We start from the raw sequence: 7500 nt of genomic DNA on the forward strand, positions 1-7500 counted from the left end.
AAAGACACAGGTCTGCCACAAGCATGGAATCAGAGCGCCGCCTGTTATGAGCCAAAGGTGCACCCTGACGTGGCAAATCAGATGATGCCGCAGTCATTTACTTACGATAATCACAATCAACAAACCGGCCCCCCCCCCCCCCAAAACACCTTTCCTTACAACAATGTGTACCTTAACCTAACCCGTATTGTGCCTTAACCTAACCCATATTGTGCCTTAACCTAACCCGTATTGTGCCTTAACCTAACCCGTATTGTGCCTTAACCTAACCCGTATTGTGCCTTAACCTAACCCGTATTGTGCCTTAACCTAACCCGTATTGTGCCTTAACCTAACCCGTATTGTGCCTTAACCTAACCCGTATTGTGCCTTAACCTAACCCGTATTGTGCCTTAACCTAACCCACGTTGTGCCTTAACCTAACCCACGTTGTGCCTTAACCTAACCCACGTTGTGCCTTAACCTAACCCACGTTGTGCCTTAACCTAACCCACGTTGTGCCTTAACCTAACCCACGTTGTGCCTTAACCTAACCCGTATTGTGCCTTAACCTAACCCGTATTGTGCCTTAACCTAACCCGTATTGTGCCTTAACCTAACCCGTATTGTGCCTTAACCTAACCCGTATTGTGCCTTAACCTAACCCGTATTGTGCCTTAACCTAACCCGTATTGTGCCTTAACCTAACCCGTATTGTGCCTTAACCTAACCCGTATTGTGCCTTAACCTAACCCGTATTGTGCCTTAACCTAACCCACGTTGTGCCTTAACCTAACCCACGTTGTGCCTTAACCTAACCCACGTTGTGCCTTAACCTAACCCACGTTGTGCCTTAACCTAACCCACGTTGTGCCTTAACCTAACCCACGTTGTGCCTTAACCTAACCCACGTTGTGCCTTAACCTAACCCACGTTGTGCCTTAACCTAACCCACGTTGTGCCTTAACCTAACCCATATTGTGCCTTAACCTAACCCATATTGTGCCTTAACCTAACCCATATTGTGCCTTAACCTAACCCATATTGTGCCTTAACCTAACCCATATTGTGCCTTAACCTAACCCATATTGTGCCTTAACCTAACCCATATTGTGCCTTAACCTAACCCATATTGTGCCTTAACCTAACCCATATTGTGCCTTAACCTAACCCATATTGTGCCTTAACCTAACCCATATTGTGCCTTAACCTAACCCATATTGTGCCTTAACCTAACCCATATTGTGCCTTAACCTAACCCATATTGTGCCTTAACCTAACCCGTATTGTGCCTTAACCTAACCCGTATTGTGCCTTAACCTAACCCGTATTGTGCCTTAACCTAACCCGTATTGTACCTTAACCTAACCCGTATTGTGCCTTAACCTAACCCGTATTGTGCCTTAACCTAACCCGTATTGTGCCTTAACCTAACCCGTATTGTGCCTTAACCTAACCCGTATTGTGCCTTAACCTAACCCGTATTGTGCCTTAACCTAACCCGTATTGTGCCTTAACCTAACCCGTATTGTGCCTTAACCTAACCCGTATTGTGCCTTAACCTAACCCGTATTGTGCCTTAACCTAACCCGTATTGTGCCTTAACCTAACCCGTATTGTGCCTTAACCTAACCCGTATTGTGCCTTAACCTAACCCACGTTGTGCCTTAACCTAACCCACGTTGTGCCTTAACCTAACCCACGTTGTGCCTTAACCTAACCCACGTTGTGCCTTAACCTAACCCACGTTGTGCCTTAACCTAACCCACGTTGTGCCTTAACCTAACCCACGTTGTGCCTTAACCTAACCCACGTTGTGCCTTAACCTAACCCACGTTGTGCCCTTAACCTAACCCACATTGTGCCTTAACCTAACCCACATTGTGCCTTAACCTAACCCATATTGTGCCTTAACCTAACCCATATTGTGCCTTAACCTAACCCATATTGTGCCTTAACCTAACCCATATTGTGCCTTAACCTAACCCATATTGTGCCTTAACCTAACCCATATTGTGCCTTAACCTAACCCATATTGTGCCTTAACCTAACCCATATTGTGCCTTAACCTAACCCATATTGTGCCTTAACCTAACCCATATTGTGCCTTAACCTAACCCATATTGTGCCTTAACCTAACCCATATTGTGCCTTAACCTAACCCATATTGTGCCTTAACCTAACCCATATTGTGCCTTAACCTAACCCATATTGTGCCTTAACCTAACCCATATTGTGCCTTAACCTAACCCATATTGTGCCTTAACCTAACCCATATTGTGCCTTAACCTAACCCATATTGTGCCTTAACCTAACCCATATTGTGCCTTAACCTAACCCATATTGTGCCTTAACCTAACCCATATTGTGCCTTAACCTAACCCATATTGTGCCTTAACCTAACCCATATTGTGCCTTAACCTAACCCATATTGTGCCTTAACCTAACCCATATTGTGCCTTAACCTAACCCATATTGTGCCTTAACCTAACCCATATTGTGCCTTAACCTAACCCATATTGTGCCTTAACCTAAGTAACCTGTATTGCGCCTTAACGTAACCTGTATTGCGCCTTAACGTAACCTGTATTGCGCCTTAACGTAACCTGCATTGCGCCTTAACGTAACCTGCATTGCGCCTTAACGTAACCTGTATTGCGCCTTAACGTAACCTGCATTGCGCCTTAACGTAACCTGCATTGCGCCTTAACGTAACCTGTATTGCGCCTTAACGTAACCTGTATTGCGCCTTAACGTAACCTGTATTGCGCCTTAACGTAACCTGTATTGCGCCTTAACGTAACCTGTATTGCGCCTTAACGTAACCTGTATTGCGCCTTAACGTAACCTGTATTGCGCCTTAACGTAACCTGTATTGCGCCTTAACGTAACCGATATTGCGCCTTAACGTAACCTATATTGCGCCGTAACGTAACCTATATTGCGCCGTAACGTAACCCACATTGCCCCTTAACGTAACCTATATTGCGCCGTAACGTAACCTATATTGCGCCGTAACGTAACCCACATTGCCCCTTAACGTAACCCACATTGCCCCTTAACGTAACCCACATTGCCCCTTAACGTAACCCAACACACGTTGGGCCTTAACCCAACACACGTTGGGCCTTAACCCAACACACGTTGGGCCTTAACCCAACACACGTTGGGCCTTAACCCAACACACGTTGGGCCTTAACCCAACACACGTTGGGCCTTAACCTGCTCTGTAATTGTCATACGACGCGTTAAATTAGTGTAGTGTTGCCTAACTGCAACCCCCGCAATATAGTTTGCTACTCGCACTGCCCGGTCCCCAGTGTATCGCTTCATGTTAAACACCTTGCAGCTATACACTGTAATGTGGATGGCAGCAGGACGTACATGCTCAATGCCCTTTGCAGTTGTTCATTGGCATTTGCAGTTGTTCATTGGCATTCGCATGGCGAAGCACTTAGCCTACGCTGTGGTACGGCCTGTGTCAACTGTCCGCTGATGTTGTACGTCCAAATCACACACTGTACTGCACATTGGTCCTCATGTACTGAATGATACATCGTGGTACATGTGACCGTACAACGACTGCGCCAACAACGGCGAACCATGCGGTCCAAATGTTGTGCACTCAGCTACGTGTCGTCTCCCTATAAGAGCTGGATTGCAGTGTGGTATGCCCTGGATGGCGATCAGCATGAGCCGTCTGTTGATGTAGTGGCGCGTGTTGTCAGACGTAGTCGTCTCTTCTCACACACCGTGATAGCACGGTGCACTGCGTTCCACATCTGCGACATGCGACAGAGGCCGGTTGACAGTCGTTCGCGCAATGGACATCGCATACGTACGGGGGCCACCTTCCACGTGTTCGCTAAGCGTGGACATGTTGTTGCGTGTATGTGGGCAGACAGTGTGTCGTGACACCTGACACAGGCATGCAACAATCGTTGAATTTGCAAATGGCGATGGACGCCTACGTTTGCTGGTGACGTTACGCAAATGAACAACTGGTAAACCGTTGTGGTGCGGTTGTTCTCGCTAGGGGTGAATCAGTGATGGCGACGATCGGTTGAGCTACCAACCGGTTGTTGCAGCGATACCCACCATGCCCACGAACGTGAATGGCATGTGGGTGTGAAGCGATACGCGGCGGTGGCTGGGTGGGACCGTCCCCGGCCGGTGAGGGGGGGCCTCCCGGCGTGTTGGCCGTGCGGTGCGTGGGCGCACGCGCTACAGCCGGCTGGTGGGGGCGGCCAGTGGCAGGCGCGCCGGCCGACGGAGGCGGCAGGCGGCGCAGCTGCGCGCCGGCGCACCCTGCACGCGGCGCCGTGCGGCCAAAGTAGGTCCTCGCGGGCCCGGTGCGAAGCGCGGTGGACATCTGCAGTGTGCTGGTCCGATTGAGGACTGTGTGCGCTGAGGATGCGCCGCCGCCCGGCGCTCGGCGCCGCGACGCCGTCTGCTGCTCGGTCGCCTCTGCGGTTCTCGCAGGTGGTTTGTATCGCAGCTGTGCGGACGTGTTGGCGCGTGCGCAGTTCGCTTCGGCACCCAAGTGGGGCTTTTGTCCTTCTGTGGCGCTGGCGTTGGAGCTGCCGGTCACCGTAGGTGGCGCGTGTTGTCTCCCGCCGGCAATGCCACGACAGCACGCTCCCGGGCCTCTGTCGGCAGCGGCAAGCTCAGTTGGGAGCACGGGTGGTCGCACCTAAAGCGTCTACTCGCCAAACTCCGGGCGATTGCGCCTCTCTCGAACCCGACCAAGTACTTAGGACGGCGCTGCGCGCCGCCGGGACCTGAGAGGGTTTCGAGGTGTATGGTGCAGGGGAGCTCAGCCTCCTCCTGTTTGCAGAATAAATTGAGCGGACGCTTGCGTGTTCGCGCGGGCCCCCGGGACACACTCCCGGGCGGCCGGCTGCTCAGCTCTAGTTGACGCAGCTCCCTGGTTGATCCTGCCAGTAGTCATATGCTTGTCTCAAAGATTAAGCATGCATGTCTCAGTACAAGCCGCATTAAGGTGAAACCGCGAAATGGCTCATTAAATTCAGTTATGGTTCCTTAGATCGTACCCACGTTACTTGGATAACTGTGGTAATTCTAGAGCTAATACATGCAAACAGAGTCCCGACCAGAGATGGAAGGGACGCTTTTATTAGATCAAAACCAATCGGTCGGCTCGTCCGGTCCGTTTGCCTTGGTGACTCTGAATAACTTTGGGCTGATCGCACGGTCCTCGTACCGGCGACGCATCTTTCAAATGTCTGCCTTATCAACTGTCGATGGTAGGTTCTGCGCCTACCATGGTTGTAACGGGTAACGGGGAATCAGGGTTCGATTCCGGAGAGGGAGCCTGAGAAACGGCTACCACATCCAAGGAAGGCAGCAGGCGCGCAAATTACCCACTCCCGGCACGGGGAGGTAGTGACGAAAAATAACGATACGGGACTCATCCGAGGCCCCGTAATCGGAATGAGTACACTTTAAATCCTTTAACGAGTATCTATTGGAGGGCAAGTCTGGTGCCAGCAGCCGCGGTAATTCCAGCTCCAATAGCGTATATTAAAGTTGTTGCGGTTAAAAAGCTCGTAGTTGGATTTGTGTCCCACGCTGTTGGTTCACCGCCCGTCGGTGTTTAACTGGCATGTATCGTGGGACGTCCTGCCGGTGGGGCGAGCTGAAGGCGTGCGACGCGCCTCGTGCGTGCTCGTGCGTCCCGAGGCGGACCCCGTTGCAATCCTACCAGGGTGCTCTTGAGTGAGTGTCTCGGTGGGCCGGCACGTTTACTTTGAACAAATTAGAGTGCTTAAAGCAGGCAAGCCCGCCTGAATACTGTGTGCATGGAATAATGGAATAGGACCTCGGTTCTATTTTGTTGGTTTTCGGAACCCGAGGTAATGATTAATAGGGACAGGCGGGGCATTCGTATTGCGACGTTAGAGGTGAAATTCTTGGATCGTCGCAAGACGAACAGAAGCGAAAAGCATTTGCCAAGTATGTTTTCATTAATCAAGAACGAAAGTTAGAGGTTCGAAGGCGATCAGATACCGCCCTAGTTCTAACCATAAACGATGCCAGCCAGCGATCCGCCGCAGTTCCTCCGATGACTCGGCGGGCAGCCTCCGGGAAACCAAAGCTTTTGGGTTCCGGGGGAAGTATGGTTGCAAAGCTGAAACTTAAAGGAATTGACGGAAGGGCACCACCAGGAGTGGAGCCTGCGGCTTAATTTGACTCAACACGGGAAACCTCACCAGGCCCGGACACCGGAAGGATTGACAGATTGATAGCTCTTTCTTGATTCGGTGGGTGGTGGTGCATGGCCGTTCTTAGTTGGTGGAGCGATTTGTCTGGTTAATTCCGATAACGAACGAGACTCTAGCCTGCTAACTAGTCGCGTGACATCCTTCGTGCTGTCAGCGATTACTTTTCTTCTTAGAGGGACAGGCGGCTTCTAGCCGCACGAGATTGAGCAATAACAGGTCTGTGATGCCCTTAGATGTTCTGGGCCGCACGCGCGCTACACTGAAGGAATCAGCGTGTCTTCCTAGGCCGAAAGGTCGGGGTAACCCGCTGAACCTCCTTCGTGCTAGGGATTGGGGCTTGCAATTGTTCCCCATGAACGAGGAATTCCCAGTAAGCGCGAGTCATAAGCTCGCGTTGATTACGTCCCTGCCCTTTGTACACACCGCCCGTCGCTACTACCGATTGAATGATTTAGTGAGGTCTTCGGACTGGTACGCGGCATTGACTCTGTCGTTGCCGATGCTACCGGAAAGATGACCAAACTTGATCATTTAGAGGAAGTAAAAGTCGTAACAAGGTTTCGTAGGTGAACCTGCGGAAGGATCATTACCGACTAGACTGCATGTCTTTCGGTGTGCGTGTCGTGTCGCGCAACACGCTACCTGTACGGCTCGCAGTAGCCGTGCGCCGCGTGCGGAACCACGCGTGCTTCTCAAAACTAACGCCAATGTTGTGTGGTACGAGCGCTGAAGCGCTGGAGCGGCTGGCCTGCGGCACCTGGCGCCTGGCGCCGGTTTTGAATGACTTTCGCCCGACTGCCTGTCCGCTCCGGTGTGGAGCCGTACGACGCCCATCGGCCGTGAGGCCGTTGGACACAGAACGCTTGAACAGGGGCCGCCACACGCCTACGTCCCGCCTATGCAACTGTCTTGAAAGAGACAGTGGAAAACTAAGAAAAGATCACCCAGGACGGTGGATCACTCGGCTCGTGGGTCGATGAAGAACGCAGCAAATTGCGCGTCGACATGTGAACTGCAGGACACATGAACATCGACGTTTCGAACGCACATTGCGGTCCATGGATTCCGTTCCCGGGCCACGTCTGGCTGAGGGTCGGCTACGTATACTGAAGCGCGCGGCGTTTGCCCCGCTTCGCAGACCTGGGAGCGTCGCGGCCGCCTGTGGGGGCCCGGCCGCGCCTCCTGAAATGTGCGATGCGCGCCCGTCGCCTGGCGGTTCGCATACCGGTACTTACTCGGTAGCGTGCACAGCCGGCTGGCGGTGTGGCGTGCGACA

The 7500-nt window shown here is 52.1% G+C and overlaps 2 non-coding genes across 2 annotated transcripts; both read left to right on the forward strand.

Moving 5' to 3' along the window:
- The first annotated feature begins 4903 nt into the window (after positions 1 to 4903).
- LOC124582165 lies at positions 4904 to 6813 on the forward strand. The gene has a single exon (XR_006973765.1). It is a non-coding gene; the product is annotated as a small subunit ribosomal RNA (ribosomal RNA).
- A 352-nt stretch (positions 6814 to 7165) lies between these two features.
- LOC124582177 lies at positions 7166 to 7320 on the forward strand. Its single transcript, XR_006973772.1, has one exon. It is a non-coding gene; the product is annotated as a 5.8S ribosomal RNA (ribosomal RNA).
- Positions 7321 to 7500: the final 180 nt, after the last annotated feature.

Source organism: Schistocerca americana, unplaced genomic scaffold, assembly GCF_021461395.2.
Source record: "Schistocerca americana isolate TAMUIC-IGC-003095 unplaced genomic scaffold, iqSchAmer2.1 HiC_scaffold_397, whole genome shotgun sequence".
NCBI lineage: Eukaryota > Metazoa > Arthropoda > Insecta > Orthoptera > Acrididae > Schistocerca > Schistocerca americana.